This window comes from Corvus kubaryi, unplaced genomic scaffold (genome assembly GCF_017639235.1).
Source record: "Corvus kubaryi isolate FWS band 111438036 unplaced genomic scaffold, C.kubaryi_AGA036_p1.0 split1-65, whole genome shotgun sequence".
Taxonomy (NCBI): Eukaryota; Metazoa; Chordata; class Aves; order Passeriformes; family Corvidae; genus Corvus; species Corvus kubaryi.
The window spans coordinates 3,728,042-3,751,204 of record NW_024582080.1 but is presented as its reverse complement, the minus strand read 5'-3'; the positions used below and the strand labels follow the sequence as shown (position 1 = coordinate 3,751,204).

The 23,163-nt window shown below is 38.9% G+C and overlaps 2 long non-coding RNA genes across 2 annotated transcripts in view; one reads left to right on the top strand and one right to left on the bottom strand.

Annotated features, from left to right (window-relative positions):
* LOC121657991 overlaps positions 1 to 13,039 on the bottom strand; it is a 40,325-nt gene extending 27,286 nt beyond the window's left edge. The window contains exon 1 of the long non-coding RNA XR_006013814.1: positions 12,820 to 13,039. This is a non-coding gene — a long non-coding RNA (uncharacterized LOC121657991). The remainder of the gene's footprint in view (positions 1 to 12,819) is intronic.
* A 2,000-nt stretch (positions 13,040 to 15,039) lies between these two features.
* Positions 15,040 to 23,163, top strand: part of LOC121658000 — a 61,063-nt gene continuing 52,939 nt past the window's right edge. The window contains exons 1-2 of the long non-coding RNA XR_006013818.1: positions 15,040 to 15,198; positions 15,640 to 15,692. This is a non-coding gene — a long non-coding RNA (uncharacterized LOC121658000). The remainder of the gene's footprint in view (positions 15,199 to 15,639; positions 15,693 to 23,163) is intronic.

The window sequence follows — 23,163 nt, the reverse complement described above, 5'->3', positions numbered from 1 at the left end:
TACAATACAGAAAACCTTCTTTTGCATTTTTCTCACAAAGGTGTGAACCCAGTAACGTGAAGATAACCTTTCACATTACAGTACATGAAGTAAAAATCTGCATATCTATCCATGCTCCAGGTCATTTCCATCATCCCTCCTTTCTACTCAGCGTGTCTCCTAACATCATCAGCTACCATTTCATCAGCTCCTGCCATCACTTGTTCCTGATCCCTTTTCTAGTTCTCCTGGAAAGAGGACCTCCCAACAGCCATTCTCTGCCTTGATTTCCCTGTGACATGATGTGGTAACTTCATCAGAAAGCGAAATATTGAGTGTTCCAACCAGCCTGTAAAGACTCTCTTAGATGATGAAAAAGTGCACTGTTAAGCTGTAAAAATCTTTATGAGGTTATGCCTTATATATGAGGTAAACAGGAATGTGAGAAGAGCCCCAAAGGAAAAACAGGGCCATAACTGACTGTGCTGTATTTGCCAAAGTGTTGTAGTCACGGTGAGTGCAGAAATGCTTTCCTTCTTAATATATCTAGAGAAGTGATGTTGTGATGATGAAAATCTACAAAAGATAAATAGAGATGTTTTATATCAACTTCTATATCAGAGGTAATACTAGCTTTGCCATTACTGGAATTTTCAGCTGAAAACTAAGGACACTGATTCTTCAGCATAGCATATTTTAGCAGATATCCTGCATTAGAAATAGGAAGGAAGATCTGTAAAAACATATTTTCAGCATCTAGTTGCACCAATTAGGAACAGTATTTAGTTCTGTAACTATGATTTTACAGGTGAGATGATCTGCTTCTTTGTATTCACTTCCAACATAAATGCTGACAGACTGTAAAAGCAGGTGCCTGTCATTTCTCTGACTAGTTTATTCTTCACAGAAAGTTTCTTCCTAAGTTTTGTGTAAAGATGAACTGACACTAAAAGAAGAAAAACAAGTTTCAGAAATTATTTTAAACAAAGAATTCAAAATAAAACTACTCAACTAAATCTTACATTTCCATTGAGGTTATTTTGTGAAATCTTGTTTTATTCATAATAAGACAAGAAAAATAATTAGGATTTTATCATCTTGCTTTTATCATTTGACTTTGAAAAGTACGGAGGTTCTACATGCTGGATTTTTTAAGTACCTAAAGTAACTTATTCAGTTTTGGTTTTTCACAATCCTGAATGCACAAATGCATTCAGGAAGCTTTTAAAGTGAAGAAAAGCTAAAAAAGAAATGAAGCTTGACCTTATTGCTTTACTTGCATTCTTTTTTTTCAGTAAGTGTATGCATTCCTTTTTCACCATTGTTGCCTTTTTAAAAAATAATTTGGTTCCAAAATTTTTAGAATTGCCAAATGATAAGTGCAGTGACAAGAAATTTTGAATGTATGTTCTTAAGTGAGGTAGATCAAATGAGAAGAAAAGGTAGGTGGCATGTAAGGTGTCTGGTTTGAGAGGAGAGTACAGAGCAGGACATGATCCGTGAGTTTAGGAGAAGAGGGAGAAAGAGGTTCAGAGTCCTTCATGGGAGAATGGAGGAAAGCCCTGGGATTCTCTCTCACTACAATATTTCTGGTTTTTCCACTGTATAACACATGCCCATCTTCTATTTCCATTCTTGTAAGGTGTTGGTGGCAAGGTTTTGGTAGCATATGGGGAAAATGCATGTGCAAGGAATGGCCAGGGACTGCCACTCGATGGATATGGCTGAGTGCAGATGTCTCCTAAATAGACCCACTTCAGGACACAGCTGAACCTGTCAGCCAGGCTGGTGGTGTCTCTGGAAAACCGTATTTTAGAAAGGCCAAAATGCCAGACAGCACTTATTTTGTAACAATGCATCTGTTTCCTTTTATCTCATAAATTGTCCTGCCTAACAGATAACTGATGCTGATATTGCAATGCAAATCTTTTTAAAATACTATAACACATATCAAAAAAGAAAAAAAAGCATTACATTATATCCTAGGAGTGCTTTGGGAAACAGTAGTATGAACTAGGGACAGAGATGTCTTCCTTGCAATCCTCCCTTCCTTCAGAGACAGTAGCAGGTCCTCATTTAACATCAGGCCTGGCAGAACACTGTATTCATGGGTGTGGAGCAAGGCCAGACTAAAACACACCATTGTTACAGAGGCTACCACTGTCCCAGAGATGGGAAAGGCTTTGAGGTAAACTGAGGTGTGGGAAGTGAAAACTTGTTCTCTTTGGCTTCTGTGACTACAGCTCTCTTGGAGTGTATGATGTCACTGGGGTCTGTACTCTCTGTTCCAGGGCAGTTCAGTGGTATCCTATGCTGCACACCTGGATGTGAGAGTGTGTGCGTCTCTCCCTGTGTCACCAAGTGGGCACAGCAGCAGTATTTCTTCCACAGAGCACCATACATTTCATGGGTTTCATTTGTATCACGTTGGCAAGTGGTGCTGTGAGACTCAGATCCAAAGAAGCTCATGAATCCAATATGTTATGCAGAGATGAGCTTTTCTGCCTGTGTGACCCCTGATGCCACGCTTGCACAACCCTTCCACAATGGGACACTGGCAGAAACCCCTTTTTTTTGCCAGCCTGTTCCCACAAGAAATATTCTTGAGAACATTTTCTGTCATACTTGGTTGAAACATATTTCTCATGAATTTAAATTTAGATTGCCTTTGATTATAAAGGATCTGGTTTCTGGAATAAAGAAGAAAGGGAAACTTAGAATCAAAGAATCCACATCACAGATGAAAACCAGCTAGGTCTCTAGCCGCTGGGCCTTACAGAGCTGGGGCTCTGGCAGTTTGTAACTTCAAGTTCAAATACCTTGTATCTGCTAAGGTGTGAACTAGATCAAAGCCTTTCCTGCATCTGGAGTCATCATAACTTTTCAGTTTCAAGAATAACATTGGATTTTTCACCCTGCTGCTCTTACAGTCCCACAGATAATATATAAGGGAAAAAATAAATTCTTCCTTCTGGTTCTGAGTCTTCCAAATTTAAGGTTTTTTGATTTATTTCATAACTTTATGTCACTTGCCAATCTTCCATCACCTGCCTTCTTATCCAAACTGTGGATGATAAACAGGCAGAATTCTCACATTGTGACAGGAATGGATTTTGATTCTCTTCTGTCAGCCAAGCTTCTCATATCAAGTATAACATTTTTCATTGCTGAAACAGAGAACACTTCAAAAAGATGGATGATGCAAGAAGTTCATGAAAAGCTGCTGGACAAGTTCCTGAAATTATAGGTAACAATCCAGAAGAATTTCATACGGGTATCAATAAAATTATTATGAGTGCTAGATACGCTTCACTGTAGTGCAGAAACTTCCAGTAGGGTGTTTTTGACTCTGTCTGCATTCCCATGTTTGTGAAAATGAGGTAAGAAGGGAGGGCTTAAGTCAGGTGACATGAAGAGTGAACATATCTGTAACAGCAGAGAGACTGTCACAGAGCATTGGGCTTATGTGGCAGGTTTTGGTAGCTGGGTGATTGCAGAGATGGCCCCTGTGAGAACAGACCAGGGCCCAGGTCAGTCACAGCCAGTGACTCCATCTGACCTACCACAGGACACGGCTGAGCTGGTCAGTGAGGCTGGTGGCACTGCTGCAAGGACATATTTAAGAAAGGGTGAAAATCCTGCACAGCAGCTGTGAGAGAGGAGTGAGAAAAATATGAGAGAAAGAATCCTGCAAATGCTAAGGTCAGAGAAGGAAGAGGAAGAGGCATTCCAGGCACCAGAGCAGAGATTACCCCACAGCCTTTGGAGGACAATGTTGGAAGAGATGCACCGTGCTGCAGCAGGTGGATATGCCCTGAAAAATGGTGCATCTCATGAAGAGAGCATGCGGGAACGTGGAGAGGAGCCCACAAAGAAACAGGTTTTCTGTCATAATCAGTGGCCCATGGGGAACCCACGCTAGAGCAATGTGTGAAGGACTGTCTCCAGCGGGAAGGACCTCACACTGGATCAGGGGAAAAATATGAGAAGAACTTCAGAGAGGAGATGCTGGGACTACAATCCCCCTTCCTCACCCCACTGTGCCACTCTGCATAGTAGAAGAGTTAAGGAACAAAATGAAGTTGAGCCTGGGAAAAAGTGGGGATTAGAGGGAAGATTTTTGAGTTTTGTATTTGTTTTCCACTATCTTACACTGTTTTTAATTAGCAATAAATTAAATTAATCTTCCCCAAGTGGAGTTTGTTTCTCCATTGATGGTAATATTAAGTGATCTCTCTGTCTTTAGACAATCTCAACCCACAAGATTTTTTATCTTATTTTCTCCCCTTTATCCTGTTGAGCAGGGAGAGGGATATAGTAAATGGATGGGTGTCTGTCAGCAAGCCAAAGCCAAGTCCAGTACACAGAGACAATCATGAGTTAGTGAAATAAGTAAGTTTTGATCACTTCCTCCTCCTCAGGAAACATTGGTTGTTGTCATCTCGCTGTTCAGACCTGTGCATCTACAGGGATAGAGTGCAGCACATTCAGGAAATGCTGAGCCTTTCCAAAAAGAGAGGAAGTTTCCCAACATTGTGATCCCTTGAAAAGAGGTGTCTTAACTGTGACCTCTGTCAAGGATACTTGGGTTACTACTTAAGGACACCTTATAGTGGTGCAGAAAATAGAGTAGCTGTACAGTCATTATATCTGAATTGGTGGTTATATGCCAGTGGAAGGGAAGTCAAATCCTCTGAGTAAAACCACCTGGGTGCAGTTTTGAAATGTGTTCTCAAACAGAAGTGCTGACATAAGGCAAATTTCACAAGTAGAACTAACTGTAGGTCTAACTCTCACTCTTGGTGGATGTAATCTCAAAGAAAAAAAATGAAAGAAATAGATACAAATGGAGATATAAATTATCTTTTATTCTATAGGTCTTATCATTATGGTCCCTGAAGAGATGTGAGAAACCTTACATCTTACATGTGCAAACACTGATACACTTTCAGGAATCTTGACAGGAAGATATGTCTGCACTTTTCTAAGCATAACCAAAGCTGATGGTATTCTTAGCTTTTTCCTTCTTATCACCTAATTCCCAGTTGGTTTTGTCTCCTGCCTGCTCTGACTGCTGCAGTCCTTACAGTTTCAGCACAAGAAGAGTCATACTTCCCTCTGCTTCACAAGGGTGGACAAGAGCCTGTCAACAGCCCATAAAAAACTAAATAAAAATGAATCAAACTTTTAAACTAACATTTCCACATATTTTGTAGACATTTAAGTGTTTCTAAATGCAAAAGTATTTGAGAAAGAAAAAAGTCTGACTGAAATATGCCTCACTTAGGTTTCTATTTCTGTTGGTTTGCAGTGAAAATGAGTCCTTGCAGGAGGAAGGACATAATTATTTTTATTCAAGATTCTGGGAGTATCCCCAGGTCTTTCTCTGCAAAGTTGCTTCTCATCGGATGGACCCCAGTCTGCTATGTTGCATGCAGTTATTATAAAAGGTACTTAAGTAACAAAGCTCTGTCTGTTACTTTTTTATTATGAGGTTGATCAAACGCTGGTACAGGTTGCCCAGAGATGTTTTAGAGTCTCCCTCCTCAGAGATATTTAGAAACGATCTAGACACGGTCCTGGCCCAAGTGGCCCTGTTTGAGCAGGTGGGTTGGACCAGATGACCTCCAGAGGCCCCTTCCAACCTCATCCATTCGGAGATTCTGTGAACTGCTCAGAGCTTGGGAGATTTAATCTGCTGGAAAGGGTCTATTTCTCATATTTGCATGGCAAGATTATTTGTTTCATCTACATTTTCAGGACATTTTTCAAGATGAATAAATTGATTTTTGTATAAAAGCAGCTTCACATTTACCAGTGCTTCAATGCAAATACTCTTTAGGTCCCAGAAAATTCAAATCTTAAATGAATTGAAAACCATGTGAAGGAAATCATCATTAGCTAGTCAAACATTTTTCTCATTTTTCTTTCCATTTCAACCACACTAACATCTCTTTCTTTCCCAGTCAGAACTGTAGATTGGCTTTGTTAGAGAAAAACACTTCCCCGTTGCCATTACAGGATCTGTTTTTACTGCTTGTTAATCATGTTCTAACGTAAACTGTGCATAACTAATAATTTTAGGTAGCCGTCATTTACCTCTAACCAGGGGAGCTTTGAAACACCTGTTTTAGTGTTCCCGAGTTACAATTTTGAAGCAACACATCCAAGTTTTATAGTGGTAATGAAGTTTTTTTTGGATGTGTGCATGAAAACTAAAAATCAGCTTTTGTAGATGAGTAGAATGACCGTTTCTGTTAATTCATGAAAACAAGAAATTTTAGGATAAACCACTAAAGAAACACAGGGAAATTTATCCATGCATTAGAAATCATTGTACCATTGCAAAAAGAGCATTTAATTTTAATTGTTTATAAATTCTAACCAGATTCCAAGCCTATGAATTCACAACTGTGGGAAACTGCATTTTTGGGACCTCTCAGGTCACCAGGGGTTAGAAAGAGCAGCATTGCTGTGATTTCACAGTGCCGACTAATTAGAAATCAACGACTAACTGAATAAAAGTTTCCCCCATCAGACTTGGACCGTCAGCATAGTTGGCTGAGTGATTTTTGAAGGCAGAGATGACAACAGCTTTCCCAGGAGCCTTCCTGGCCTTTATGGTAGGTGTATGGCCCCTAAACCTGGCTGACCAGTGCTTGCTATGCTTCCACTTCTCCACAGGCTTACTCTCAGTACCCTGGTCATATGTGATATCTTTTTCTGGAAAGCATCCTTCAGAAGGACAAGAGGGTTATTTTTGCAGACAACATGGGATTTAACAGTGAAGTCAGTGAGGGAGGTTTGAAATAGTGGAAAACAGCAACAAAAAATATTTAAGCAGAGCTGTGTATCTTTGTCATTACACTTTGTTTTATTCTGGTATCTAAACTCTGGTCACTCTGATGAGTCTTACTTGGTCCCTGTATCCATCATACCATCAGACAGGGAACACTACCAGCAGCATAACGATGTTCCTGGTGCCATCCCAAATCTGAGTATTCCCTGTCTTTATATTTTGTTAGTCACATGATTCATTATTTAGTATTGCGCATCTAACTCTGTGGATTGATAGTTACATTTGATTTAAAGGGAAGTAGGAATGGAAATACAGGGGGAGAACACAAGTATCTCAGCTCTTGTTTGAACTGCATCTAACCCTTTCTCTCCTAAAGGTAACACCTCACTGCAATGCAGTGTGGGTCAGGATTCTCTGCTTACAAATGTCCAGAGAAGCTGGGCTTTGCTTTTGAAAAACCTTTTTTTTCTTTCTTCTTGGAAATTTTGGATTAATTTCCGTGACAGGTTTTTACTGGATTGTTACAGTTCCTCCTGATATCTTATAATGAGAGCTTTATAGTTTAGGATGCTATACCAGAAAAGTGAGTCAGATCCTGTCCTGTGATTAATTCGTGTGTGCTGGGCAGGCAGAGACATGCTGAACATGTGGATTAACTTAACTATTTTCATCATGATGTGGTCAGTATTTTGGTATCTGGAAATGTACTAAAGAATAACTTCATTTTGCTACTGAAACCTTTACTACATTTTTAATAGGAAAGGTAAAAGTTGGGCTTTCAGTTCATTTCCAGCTGCTGGTTCCTATTTTGCCGTCAATATAATCCCTAAACTCATAAAACTCTCCATAGGAGTCATTAATTTATGCATCTCCTTTTTATTTGGCCAGACTTACAAGATGTTTACTGAGGGCCTCAAAGTCTGAGGCAGAGAAGGGGCTACAACAGTGTACACACCAGAGTTCATATATTGCAAATAATGTACAGGAATGGCTTAAGAATCTGTGTTCCTATTACACTCAACATGTGTACTGAACACACTGGATTGACATGTAAAATTTTGTCTATGTCACACAAGAAATTTTTGCTTGCCTTCCATATTCAATTTATTTCTGATAAATAATTCATTTGAGCAATTAGTTTTGAATCTTTACACCCTCAGTATGAGAGCAATTACAAGGTGAAAAATATGTGTGGAATGTAAGCTGAAATGAGTAAGAGAAGTGCCAGTATAGTAAAATATCTGAATGCTGTGAGGGACTGGAAAGCTGGCTGTCTCAAAACATTTCCGGTGTGTGTGTGCAGAAAAGGAGAAGGTCAGGCCTTGCCTTTGGTATATCCCATCCCTGCCATGGCCACCGGTCCCTGGCACACCAGAGTCAATGCTCTACACCTGCCTCTGGAACCCCATTGTAGCCCCAGAATGGCCAGATGGCTGGGAGTCCCACCTGGGAGAGGCCCAGGAAAGCCAAAAGGTTTGTAACCCAGGACATGAGGTGAGCACGTCTTGACCCTACCTCCTCTTGGAATTTGTATCAGCTGAACACTGCTGGAACCAGACTTGTTCTTTTCTTTGTCTTTTCTGTCTTTCTCTCATTCTGTTTCTTTTTCTAATTCCCTCTTCCCAGAGTTCTGAGTAGCTTAAAATTGGACGGGCTTGGAGTCTACTAATTTGAATGGGCAAAGTTAATGCTTTGAGAAGTGTTTTATATGTTTTAAACTTTTTCCAAAGTCCTCTAATTTTCTGAAGTTGCCGGTAAAGTTTTTTTGTTGTTTTGACCTCTTGAGAATATCTTGTGAGTATTTCTCCCTTGCATCTCACTCAGAGTACGTGAACAACCCCAAGCTCTTTTTAAGAGTCACATTGAGAGAGTTTTCTACAGCCTTACAAATGCACCCATGCATATCTGACGAGAAGCCCATGAAGGTCAGATAATGAACAGATAAGTGTCAGTCCTTGTGGGAGACTGGAAATGTCACCAGATTAGTTATGTGATTTTGCATATATAAGCTCAGCTCAAAATAGATGCATTTGAAATATCACTGGGACTCTTGAGAATTATTCTAATATCCTTCCAGCATGTGGTTTTTAACAATACATATAATTTTCACTGTTCTTAGGAAGCTTTTGTATACTAGCTAGGCAGATGTGCTAAACCTTTTGAAGAGTCATTATTTGCATTTCCAAACAGATCATATCTCTCTATGTTGCCTTCCTATCTATCTCTTCAGAATACCTGAGCATGAGAGTGAGGGAATTGGATATGGCATCTACAGGAGTTACTTGGTTATTTGCTTTGTGCTCAAATGATTATGGGCACAGGCAGACAGCAGTGCTAATGGAGTACAGGAGATTGCTCTCAATGCCATGATTTTGGGAAATCAATCTCAGGCTCTAAAGGCTTAGGACTTTCATGATATGAAACTAAATGGAAAAGAGCAATTCTGATTTCTCCATAGTCGTTTCAGCCATGTGGATCTCGGCCCTCTAAGTACACACCTGCACTAGGAGCTCTGCACAGAGGTCTACAGGCATCATCAGGCGTTTCCTTAGCAACAGGAGCCATGTGTAGGCTGTCCAAACTGCTCTTTCTGCACCAGGTTTCCTTGGCAGCAAGGATACTGCTTAGAAAGGGAAAAAAAAGGCAGACCAATTCCGATACAGGAGTGAATTTCAGTAGTTTGCCTGTGCAGCCCAGGCTGCAAAAAAAAAGCTTTTGCTTATTGAAATAATTTTTTTTCTAAACACCTATATGGACCTGAGCTTTCCTCTGCTAAGACTGACAGAGAAGGTGCAGGGATGGTAGTGTGTGCCTGGCCCAGAGGAGTGCCACACTGTCTCAGCTGTCTGTGCACCACAGCGTGGTCCCAAGAGATTTGCATACCTGCAAATGCAGCATCTTCCCCTGCAGGTCCAGTGGATACGGTGGCCCTGGGGAAGCAGCTCGCACGAGGACTGAGGAGTTGTGTACTGCCAGTGAGCTCAGGAGGAGCTCAGCAATTTGTGAAGGGTAGTGCTTAAATCAGTGAAGTTTCTCTGAGGAGCAGAGGTTGACCTTCACTACCAGTCATGAACCTTTTCATCACAAACCAACCTGTGCTCACCAATGCTGTAAGATTAGGGAGGAAACAGTACAGGGTTGCTGTTGCTGTTAGTGGCTATAAACTTACCCACAGTGCAAGTTGCTAGGGTATATCCATCCATCATGTAAGTAAAAAGGTACATCCAGCTCCTTGACAAGGCATTGTTGTATGGTATGGAGAATCCAGAATAAATGTACCAAGCCAACTAGCCTAAAACGTTTGGATATTTCTCTGGAAGACTCCATCTGAACTGTAAACTGTTTCAGAGGTGTTTGAATTTAATTAAAATCTAAAATACACACATTGCTTCATCTAGCTATCAGATAATGAGATTTTATAGTTTATTTCTCAGTAAAACACAAAATAGAAAATGTATCCTTTTATTATTTGTGTATTTGTATTTGATTTAGGGCAACAATACTATCTGAAATGTCAAGTAATGAGACACCCTAGAAGAAAGAATAATGGAAGAAAGCTTGATGACTAAGGATACAAAGGAGTTCTCTGGAAGCACTTTCTTGCGTTTGTACAGAAGCTCAGTGGCTTAAGGGGCAGACTTTCATTTTTATAAATGAAAGAAAATGGATTCGATATATAATGTATATATTTATACAAATATATAAACACAAAATGTTCAAATTATAAATTATTTATATTAGAAATAGAATATTTACTTAAAAACAAAGCGAGATCAGAAAACTATGTAAACTAATTCATATATTTCAAAAAAGATGAGATCATTCTTACTGTTTTTTTTTAGAAATCACAGAAGTTTAGTAGGAGGTCTTACCAGAATTTTTTTATGAGCTTGGGTTTGCTCCCACTGAATTCACTGGACATAGATGACATAATTAATTTCTTCAGAATTTCAAAAAAGACTTCTTTGATAGCCATTCTAGGTTTTTCCATTTGCCCCTTAATAATGAATTTCTGTCCCAGACTATTGCTACCCTCTTCCTAACCACTAAAGCTTGCTCAAACCTCCAGGAATACTTCCAGTGTTTGAACAGGTGCCTGAACCAAGCAGCTGCGGAGCCACATTTCTCCGATGACAGCACGTATCTGCTACAACTGAGGCCCCAGTTCAGTCAATCAGTACAGCTGATGGAACAAGACGGGTACCACAGACCCAAAAAGCCTCATGGTCTTCATTAGATCCGCTCAATAATTTGCTCTTAAAAAATTTCTTGTAAGTGCACATACTGTCTCTTGAAATACACCTTTTTGTCTCCATTTTTGCTGATCTGAATGGTTGAACAATATTAATAATGGCTTCTCTATGCGTCTGTGAGGATTGATGCATTTTGGGGTCCTGTCAAAGTCCCAGTTTTATCAGACAGCTGAATTGGGACACCTATTCAAAGCAAAGCTTTTAAAATCCTTTCACAGTCTCTCATAAAAATGTACTAAGGAGAAAAGTAAATGCATTTACTTACTATAATAAATGTCTCCTGCTTAGATGTCTCTAGCATTATTTATTTTAGTGTTTTGTCTTTTTGAAAACTTATATGAAGGCAGCATAAGGGAGTAAAATAGCTATTTGTCTTCAGGGCTCTATAACACCAAGAACATATTTTATATGCACCCTGATGTGTTAGGATTATTTAAATCACCAGGAGAACTAATGAGTAGGTCTTTGTATGTCCTGTCACTCAGCCTAAACTTTAAAATCGGAAATTAGTGACATAATTTCTGTGGCACATAAGAATGGTAAAGAGGAACTAAAGGGCAAGACTTCTTTTACTTCTAATTGCAGTAGACTCATGATCTCTGAAAACATCCCTTTAGCCCAGAACATCCTTGATTACCATATAGAGTTAGCGATTTACCTCTTTTGGGCTATTTTACAGTACTGTGAAAACTATTTGTACAGCCTTGGACCAATTTTGAATAAGTATGTGATAATGCCTAAGCCCACAGAGAGCAATTTTTTAATACATGTTAACATTCCAAAGTGTGAAAATGGCATTATGGAGATAAGTATGAATAAAGAACAAATTCATTTAGACGTAGCCTATTGTTAAAATAAGCATTCAGACACATGCAGTCAGCAGTGAAAATCTAACCATATTTTGAATATAAAAATTTTGTTGTAGTGCTGTACTTTGTTATTTGTTTGTTTTAATTCACAGGGTTTGGGGTGAAACCAAGAGTACCACCACAAGAAGCAACTGGGAGACATGACCAGTCACACTCTTTCGGAATCCAAGTGTTACAGAGGTGATTCTGATCACTGACCATTTCATCTTTCCAGGACATTAAATTAATGATTGTGGTATTTCCTTATCTAGCAGCTGAAACTTGTTGAAAAATCTTACTTTCCTGTTGTGGTAAGGTTTTCCCAGGAAACCTCAAACTTTTAATGATGACTTTGTTGAAATTTTCTACTCCCTGTATTACAGAGTTACATGCTGGTTAGCAGCTTTGCAATATGGTTTTATTCCAGGCAGTAACAGTAAAATAAACAGAAATTTACCAAAGAACTGAGTTAATAATCTATGACACTTCAATTTAAGATTGATCACTATTCCTGCAGTCTTACTCAAATGCCCTGCTTGGGAATTTTGGCCAGTACACTGCTACACAAATGGAATCATAATACTGCACTGAGTACTGTGCTTCTGAGCAGTCATCTTGAGGTTTTCTTGTGTGAAGAACACTCCACTAGCAGGACAGGTTTTTAGAGACAAGGTTTTCTCTATGAACTTATCACTGAGAGCAATATACAAGGCATCAGAAAACCTAGAGCATATTTTCTCTTTCTGTATCTGTCTGCTGCAGCAGTGGAAAATCTATCTGACTTACTATGGGTCAGGTATCTCTGAATACCTTTGCTACACACAGACACTCAGGGGTTTTTTATCTATTTATCTGTTCTTAACATTGGCTATCCTGCAATTCTCAATACTGAATGCAGTCCTTATGCATATAAATAAGGCACATGCTGTGGCACACTTACCAGCCTCCTGAGATGCTTCATCAAATTCAAGCTGGGCAGGCACATTCTTAATCAGGCAGAGAACAGCCATTGGCCTCTGCCCTTCTGTGCAGGTCAGGATGAGTCCTCCTGGCAGCAACCAGCCACTCTCAAAATTGCTGCTTCCCTTTTCTATCAGCTCAATTGCTTGGCATTCACTATTGTGGCAATAGGTTTTTTCTCGTTCTGCAGAGACACTGAAGTTTCTACTTGTCATCTGTATTTTATGACTGATGAATACATGCTTCTTCCCTTAATAGATGCTGCTGCTGAAGGTTGTCAGTGAGACAGCAAAGGTAGCTTTAAGCAAGCTAGCCAGGGTGGGTCATAGCAAGGGTGTTTGGGCAGTGGAACAGGGAAGCAGACACCTCACCAAGCCTGACAGAGTTCAAGACATTTTTAGAGAATGCCCTCAGGCTCATGGTGTGATTTTTTGGGGTTGTCTTGTGCATAGCCAGGGGCTGGACTTCAATGATCCTTGTGGGTCCCTTCCAGCTCAGAATATTCACTGATTCTATTTCAAGTGTGTCAAAGTCTCAGAAACATTAAACAAAATATTGTAACCATTTATAGGCATAATGGGAATAAAAAGCAGCCTTTATTGCCTAAACCACACCTAACAATAACAGTTCCAGCTGTCCTAAAATATCTTATTGCTAGCTCACAGTCTGGCAGATTTGTGGGACTTAAGTAGTCTGTAGAGAAGTCATCATGATGGGGGTGGGAAGGCATAGAAAGCATCTTAGTGGATGCACGGTATGTTGCTGTTGGATTGCTATTTGTTTTCAAGCAAACAGATGACTGGCAGGAAAAATATGAACTTATCCCTCTGCTCATTTCTGGTAGCTCTGTTGCTGCATTTTAGCTTACTTCAGGTTGTCTCCAGAGAGACTGCTGCCATCTTTAGTCTGTCCCTGTGGTGAAGTACTGGGTTCTGCTGCACAAGGTGGGCAGAACAAAGAACGTGCCTGTGAGAGGCTGTAGCTCTGACCCTTGGCTAATAATGCCCCACACCCCCCTGCTATGGCTCTGGCAGCAGAGGAGGGTTCTACAGGGAACAGGCTTCAGTGATAGCCTCTGCCATGTCCAGAGCAATGCTGTATGATCTAAAAGCAACAAAAATGTGATGGACATGCCATGGCCCAGCTCCAGTATGGGGATTTTTCTGGGGCAATAAAGAAGGGATGTTTTAGTAAGACTGAAATGCATCGCGGTGTCTATTGTCTGCTTCAAAGGGAATAATTAGTATATGGATATCTGCTTTTCGGGGTTCACACAGGTGCAAATACAGAGAGAGAAGGTGAAGCACAGAATGAGTTAAAGGATCTTCTGGAAGCTTTGTATTAATTTGATACAGGCCCTGCAGAGACCCACAAGAAAGAATGTGTAACAAAGAGTTTAATATTTCTTATGCTGACTAAATCAAAGCCCTAGATAAAAAAAAGCAGAAAACTCGGTTTTCAGTATTCAAAGTCTTTCTACATGGTGCAGGAGGATGACAGGAGAGTGACAGGAGAGCAACAAAGACTTCAGGAGAAGTAGAGAATATTTGTGTTTAAAATATTTGTTCTAATTATAGCATGAAATAAGGAATGTGGGAGGCATTCACAGCTCCTGGTAGAAGCATTTGGGCAGAGAAGGAGAATTTTTTTCATTTTCAAAAGTCTGTGAAATGGTGACTTAAAACAGGAACTGGGGTGGGCAAGCACTGCTGGAGATTTAAGAAAAGAGCAGTTTATTGAAGGGCAGCTTTAAAATATGATCACCATCTTCAAGGTATACTGGAGTAAAGAACTCATCAAAAGAGAACAAATTACTTAACTCAAGCTTCCTGCTTTATTTTAAATGCAAAATTCGTTTTAAGGTAAAGTAACTGGTTAATGAAGCTGCCCCAGACTGCTAAGCACTCGCTATTAATTTTACTAATTGAGTATGCTCACAATTGTTATGTAATAGAGTAGGCATTACAGAGAAGGGGTCTTTTTCTAAAGTTTCTTGAGCACTATCATAGAATTTATCTTACAGAAATGGATTCTTTGGGGGTTATGGTATGCCCAGGGGCCACCAAGAAATTGTTAGCTGATAACAAACATTTACAAAATATCTTTCTGAATAATTTTGTTGCTTTTTAATGGGTTTAGCTTTGTTATTGAGGGGTGTTTGTTCCTTTCGGGTTCTCCATCGGTTTATTTTAGTAAGAATCCTCATGCAGTAACAGCTTACTTGTAGAAGGTAATATGGAATTCAGAGGTATGAGAATCTTTAAAAGAGAAGGTTTTTCATAGAAACCTTAAGAAAAAGTTTCTGGTTAGTTAAATTAGGATCTCTCTCAAAGTGAGCCTTTCACAGCATCGTCTCTTGGTAAGTAGCGACTTCTGAGTGTGTGGAAGGAAGGACTGAAGCACGTGAGACAGAGCTTTGAAGGAAGAATTGGGGAAAACAGCCAGTGCAAATGCTGGTTACAGTTGTTATGACTCTCTCCATACTGCTCGTAATCAGCTTTCTTCATAAATATGTGCTCAGATTTATAGTCTTGGATCTTTCTATACTTCTTGAAAGTCAGTATGTGGCAAAACCAAAGAAACCCAGAGTGTGGGAAAACAAAGTACTGGGAAATACTTGTTTCAAAAAAATAGTGACATCAGGGAAGACAGGTGCCATATAAAGACTCATTAATTCTGATATACTAGATTTCTGTGTGGCTAATTATCTGACATTGACTCAAAATGAATACATTTTTATATAATTTCTTCTGCAGTGTGATCAGGCTTAAAATTGAAATGTTTTTGTATTCCACCCTAGATGTCTGGGAATCTTTCCTTGCCGATATAAGGTTAGCTCCAAGAAGAAAAATGGTGTGTAAAATTCTACATGGAAAATTTTAATGCACGGAATCTAACCGAAGAAATATGCATTGCCTCCCCAGAAGAATGTTTCTCTTCAGAGAACAGTCAGTATTTTTATAACATATAATCGATACCTTTTCCTGAATGTTTAGATTAGACAGACCCCCTGACAAAGGATTGATTTGCCTCTGCTGAAGCATATATTCACTATTAATAATGACAAAATCCTAGGAAAATGCTTCACCTTATTTGTTTAATTAGCAGGCTTGATACAGTGCCATTTACAGACACTGAGATAGTTCATTCACATACATTTTGTGTTTCCTTTTGTTCTGGTTCTCCATGCTAAAGTAAAGAGAAGTTCTATTCATCTTGATGGTTTCCATCTTGCTTTTCTTTTTTTATGCTTCAACAGATCCACTAAGAAACTATGTGCTGTACAAGGACATTTTTCAGAGATGCTGAAAAATTTTTCAGGCCTGAATCCTTGGTAGCACTTAGATCTGTCAGAGCTCAGCATGAGTTAAGTACGTAGTGCTTTAGACAGTCTGGGTCTCAGCCCTTTGTGTGATAAAATTTTCCAGTGCTGTAGCAAATAGTAATAATCACTCACAAAAAAATTGATAGTGGTGGTAGAACAGAGAGAAAAGTAAACTAGTCAGTAGGCAGGCATTGGTCTTAGCTGTAATGGTAGCTACTTTTATGTGTTTTCATGCATATTTAATATAGTCCGTGGTGTGTGCTTGCTTTTCATCTATTTTTACAAAGGCATAAATGAAAATATTGTGAAGACAAGTATTTCTAGACCACTTTCACTTCTAAGTTTTTAAGTGCTGGCACAACACTTAAATATTTCAGAGAAATTTCAGTTTCTCCTCCAGACACTATCTTTCAGAAGAACAAATTCCAGCAGATGCAAACCTGGAACATCCATCTGGAAGATGTGTATATATTTTTTTCAGGTGTACAAACAAAGAAATGCTCAGCTTAACAAATTCTGTGAAATTAAATTTATGCTCTCTGAATGCTCAACAAGTATCTCATGATTCTGTGAAACTGTAATGTTGAAAAGCTTTTCATACCTGGAGTTAATTAAAGGAACCTAGGTATGAAGTTACAGAAGCCAATACTCTACAGATATTTCTTATAATATTTTCAACTATACCCCATTTATGTCATGATTTCAGTTTGCTGTGAATACAAAAACTAAGTCAAAATGGTGAAAAAAAGAAGCTAAGAACTTGTGTATAATTTTTAGATATACACAGTTGAAACATTGTATTAAATGTGTGTACCTGTAATGTCCTTATGTAAAGCTTGTGTTTTCTCTATGTCCTTTCCTCTCAAACAGTGTTTGAATGTCCCAAGCACCCTTTGTTCTCCAGACATATCATCATCAACATCATCATCATTATCATCATAATCAGTTAATGACAATTTACAAAGATATTTTGATCTAGCTTTGATTGGATGTCTCCAGTTAACTGGAAATTAGCAAATGTAATGTCCATCTTCAAGAATGTTGCTGTCATGGAACCCGAAGTCTTGTAGAGTAAGGACAAGTCCCCAAGACTTCCTGTGATTTTATTGTTTTCAAGAAATGTAATGAGAATAGCTCAATAGCAAGACAATATTTTTTACTGCATGACATCTATTTACATTTAACATCTAGAGTTGAGCTGCTTGATCAACATCTCTTTACTGATCCAAATTATTCAACTCTCTGCTTGCTGAAAATTGTTTCTTTTCACTCCATACAAACAGGAACTGGGGTTTGTGGGATGGTGCATAACCTATACCAAATTGCAGAGAGATTATGTAAAAGCTTATTCTTTCACTGCAGATTGTATGTGCTATAACATCTCTTTTCCCTATGCAGACATACTACTTTAAAGTTGTGGTTGGTTTGAAACTCCTGCAGAGGGCTTACCTAAGTATAAATAGGATGAAGAAAAATCTCCCTGAGGGCACATTTTCAGCATGATAGTAGAAGTAATCATTTTGATCCTGTTAACATCTAACAGGATTGTTTATAAAACCATTCCCCTATCTACCGCTTGCTTTAAAAGTGCCTAGAGGACTGCCCTTAAATATCATGAGACTTAATCCTACTCCCAGACAAAAGAAGCAGGACCTTAGCCGTAGTGTGAAAGCAGAACTGAGTGTAGCTCATGGAGGTGAGCTAACTGCAGGCATGGGGAAATATTTGGCTGCATTTTAAAAATAAATCTAAATGTGTAAATCCTTAATATTGCTATCACCTGAACTCACATGGTGCACTGATAAGGAGAGTGGGGTTTCATCAGGACTAAACTCAGAGACAGATTTTAGTTTAGGATTAGTAAATACATTTTTTCTACCATGTCTATGTACTAAGAGTAGGATATAGCCACCAAGCTAAGGTGTCACAGCTGAGTGCCCTTGATAGCATTCATTTCAGAGCTTACTGAACTGTGCCTTCATATTACTCTTCCCCTGTTTCTCCTCAATTTTGTTTGCTTGTATTTTCTGAATTCTTTTGCAAATTTACACACAATAGCCCAAGATAAAATTTCAGCCCATAGATGTTTAGACAGCTTTGAAACACAGTAAAATAGACTCATTTGCCCTCTTCTGTTGCATACTACATCAGTATATTGCATTTAATCTTTCAAAGTAATTATTTTGGAGAGAAGATTTTAGGATGCTTTTTTATCTGGTGCGGTGGGTTGACCCTGTCTGGATGGCAGGTGCCCAGCAAAGTCACTGAACCACTTCTCTTCAGATATACAGAACAGAGAAATTATAAAAAAAGGCTCATGAGTCAAGATAAGGGGAGGGAGAGATCACTCATAGATTACTTTCACAGGAAAAACAAAACTGACTTGGGGAAATAAGTTTAATTTATTGCCAATCAGATTAGAGTAGGGTAACAAGAAATAACATAAAATTTAAAGAAAACTTCCCCACTACCCGTTCCTTCTTCCTGGGCTCAGCTCTGCTCCTGGATTCTCTACCTCCTCCCTGCAAGTGACTCAGGAGAACCAGGAATGGGGACTGCAGCCAGTTCTTCACACAGTGTCTTTGCAGCTCCTTCCTCCTCAGGGCAAGACTCCCCACACTCTTCCCCTGCTCTAGGGTCTGGTCCCTCCCATGGAAAACAGTCCTCCATGAACTTCTCCGATATGAATCCTTCTCATGGGCTGTAGTTTATCGTGAACTGCTCCAGCTTGGATTCCCCATGGAGTCACAAGTCCTGCCAGCAAACCTGCTCCAGTATGAGTTTCCTATGGGGTCACAGCTTCATTCAGGCATCCTCACACTCCAGTGTGGGGTCCCTACCACAGGCTGCAGATAGGTATCTGCTCCACCATGGACCTCCAAGGTGGTACCCGTATCCTCATTGCTTTTGACTACAGCTGCCCTCCTAATTATACAACATTTTGGAAAAGTGCACAGTGTTTCTGACATTCATTCTGTAACTGTTCTTTGAATGCGTCACATGAGGTTTTGTCATTCTTGACTCCCTACTGTTAGAAAGCATTAACAGCTGCTAGGCACCTTCAAAGCTGATCTAATATAAATTTGTCTTCCTTTGATAAGCTCAAGGATTTTGTGAGTTCCTTGGTTTGTATAGGAAGAACCTTTTTCCAACTTGTCACTCAAGGCTATATGATATGAGGAAAGATTCTATAACTCTTATGCTGAATTTTAGTGATTTACATGCAACTACTCTTGTGAGTAGTCCCAAATAGTTCAACAGATGTATATGTTTGAGTAAATGGTGTAAGGATTAAATAATCTAGATGAAAATAACTCTTCTTACATACGTATGTTTGAAAGTTATCTAATAATAATATCATATTCTCTGAAAAATTTATATTCAGCTTTTACTCTCTTTTTAAAAATTCAACTCTGAAAGCTTACGAAGTATTTTTCATTTCATTCTGAGATTAGCTGGTTGCCCTTTAAATCATGACCTAAATCTTTCCTCCATATCTCAAGATCATGTCACTGGCTGTTCTGTGATGGGAGCTCCTTACGTGTGAGAGCAAATTCTTCCTCCAGCTCCACCTAGAGGTATGAGTTCAGGCTACTCAACGCTGCTCAGAATTGAGACCACACATAAGTTAAGTCGCTAATTCTTTTGGTTCAGTGGCAAACACCTTCTTCAAGACATTTTAAAAATAAGGTGATGAAAGCAACAAAATCTGTTGCTCACAAATTTAGATCACTTGGAGCATTCACAAGCACCCAGAATCCCGTTCAAAGCTTCAAGACACTTTCCTTTCTAATACACATAGTCCTTAAGAAATACTGACATCTGCTGTCAATATGGGACTGGAAACAGCCTGGTAGGATGTTTTGTCTAGCTTACTAAATTCTGCACCTAAGATGACCCCAAGTTTCTCTATGCTTCAGAGTATATTATTTCTCCTAAAATAAAACATGCTGGCTGTTAGTAGAAGTGAGTATAACTTGGGGAATAATTTGAAAACAATATGGAACCATTTCCTTTGTTGTCATTGTCCTAGGACTACCTGAGAACTGGCAATAACCAGATGGAATTTTGTGTTGATTTCTAGTTAATAGCCATTTTTAGAGATTTTTACACTCTTTTAAGTGTAAAAATCTCTAAAAAGATATTTTACACTTTTTTTTACGCTCTTTTAAGTATTCACCCAATCACATCAATAATAGAAGTTATCACTAATAAAGAAGAGAATCAACATGCAGATTTCTCTAGGTTTTTGTAAGTTAAAATAAATGAATGGATGAATGGATAAACATAAAAGAAATAAAGACAATAAGTAAAATAAAAGTTCAGGATATTGTCAGGGCTCCGTTTTGAAAGCCTCCATTTCTGTTGATCAAAAATCTATACTTTAAATTACATACATACAAGTAAGACTCTTCTGTGTAGTGTCACTGTTCTTATTTGCTCACTAAGCTTTACGTGGGATTTAGTTTTGGGCAGTTAGGTTAAGCATCTAGCCAAAGGTCTTCCGAGATTTCCTGACAATTGAGTAAGATAGACTGCTTCAGCAAGCAGCTCAAGATGTCTATGAAAGAGTCGAAAATCTCTTGCTGGATATGGCCAGGGTTTTCTCATTTTCTCGCTGCTGTGATGCCTAAAACTAAATGAAATGAGTTTTGAATGAAAACTGTCACTGTGGCTTCGCAGTCTGAACAGGTAACACTATCCAGAGATTGGAATGGGCTTGCTCTTTAGGTCTTGGTGGCTGAGTGTGTCATAAAGAGAAATAATTATGTTTGGTTACTGGGTTGCTTACCATCAAGATATTATATATAGCTTGCACTAAAAAATATTAATGAAAATATTTATTTCTCTAAACAACAAATATTTCCAAGTTATTTGTCAACTGTTCACACACTCCTTATTACATGCCTTGTTTCAGGTGTCCTAAGTGAAACATATTTCACTCTAGAAGACAATCACATAAGAGCAGATTAGGGTGCATTGGCAGTAGGAAGGCCACTAATTCCTCTTATATTACAAATATTCAAAATAACTCTGTGAAGGTCATAGAAAGGCAGCACAGATTTCAAATACATATGTGATAGTTATTTGGGTGTTTTAAGGATCATGAAGTTATGAACATTTATCTGATTTGGTTCCATTTTTCCTACTGTTTAAAATATTCCATACCTCATTAATTTGTCAAGGCTCTTAGTTATAAGAAGTCCAGGTTCATCCTATGCTAAAAAAAAAAAAAGCAAGAATAATGCAAGCTTTGAAGGTTTGAAGGTACAGAAGGTACAGAACAAAAATATACAGTCACTGGGTTTTATTAATCCCTCAATTCATTCTTCAACCAATAATTACAATAAATCTTCTTTTAAATTTTATTTAAATTTTAGTTTATGTTACATTATTTTTCTTGACAGAAGGACTAACTATACTGAAAAATAAGTAAATCAATAAATCAGAGGTGATTGAAACATTTTTAACATGTAGAGTGGAGTGAAAAAAAGTCACACATTCATTTTTAGTTTAAAAAGCCATCTTGTGATCTACCTTGATTATTCATGAAATATCATAAAATATTCTCTCTCAAATGAAATTGTGATTGGTGATGGCAATGGAGAATTTCTGATGTTCTGTGTCTCCCATTCTCTGCTTTTTGCATGCCCCTGTGTGCAGAGTTCAGTTGACCCATTAGGTTCCAGCTGAAGACAAAGGTGTCCATGTGTGCTCCCAGGTGAGGAGGCCAAACACATCTTGGGCTGCATCCAAAGCAGGGTGGGCAGCAGGTCAAGGGAAAGGATTCTGCCCCTCTGCTCTGCTCTGATGGCACCACGCCCTCAGTACTGTGCCCACATATGGGTTTCCCAGTACATGAAAGACATGGACCTATTGGAGTGGGTCCAGAGGAGGGACACACAAGTATGCAGAAGGCTGAAACACCTCTCCTATGAGGAAAAGTTGGGAGAGTTGGGGTTTTTTAACTGGCACAAATGAAAGCTCTGGGGTACCATACTGCAGCCTTCCAGTACCTGAAGGGAGCCTGTAAGAAAGGTAGGAACAAACTCTTTAGAAGGCCTGCAACTGACAGGACAAAGAGCAAAAATAAACTGGAAGAGGGTAGTTTTAGATTGGACAAAAGGAAGAAATTTTTACAGTGAGGATAGTGTGACACAGAAACAGGTTGCCTGGAGAAGCTGTGGATGCCCCATACCTGAAAATGTTAAGTGTTAAAAGTGAGGTTGGATGGTGCTTTGGTGCAACCTGGTCTAGTGAAAGATGTCTGTAGGCATGGCAGGGGGTTGGGCTAGATCATCCTTAAAGGTCCCTTACAACACAAATCATTTCATGGTTCTGTGGATATCCTAATGTGAAAATGAAGGAAAAAGGGACTGGGGAGATAATTTTGTCATTGTGAAAAGAGCCACAATGTTACCAGGAGTGGTGGGCAGAACTCTACACAGCTGTAGAATATTTGGCATTACCTTAGTGAAGAAAGGTGATAATGTCCCATAAGAGACTTGTTTCATTGTCTCAGATGTTTTCCATTAGATTTTTCTCCATTCCTTGTGAAGCCTTTATTTTCTATGATGCAGACAGCTAGAGTAATTCAATAACACATATATTCATTTTCTCAATTATGCATCTCAGATGCTGAGATAAAGAAATGGCCAGCAACATCAAAGACAAGTATTGAAAGGATGAAAATGGGAGAACAACCTCTTTTTTGTAGGCTGAGGGAAAATATGATAGAAGTAAGGAAAAGGATCATAAATATGTGGGAGTGCAGTAACAGTTGCATATGGCTGAAAAGAGTGGACTGACAAGAAAGTGAAGAAACAGAATTATACTAAGAGCACTGCAGGGGAAAAAAAGATTGCTATTAGGGAATAGAGGAGTGAAGGCATAGAGCATTTGTGGAAGAACAGGAAGAAGTAGATTGATGTTTATATAGAAACACTGATGATAAAAGAGGAAAATACAGGTTGGAAATGGGTGGTTGTCACAGCTAGA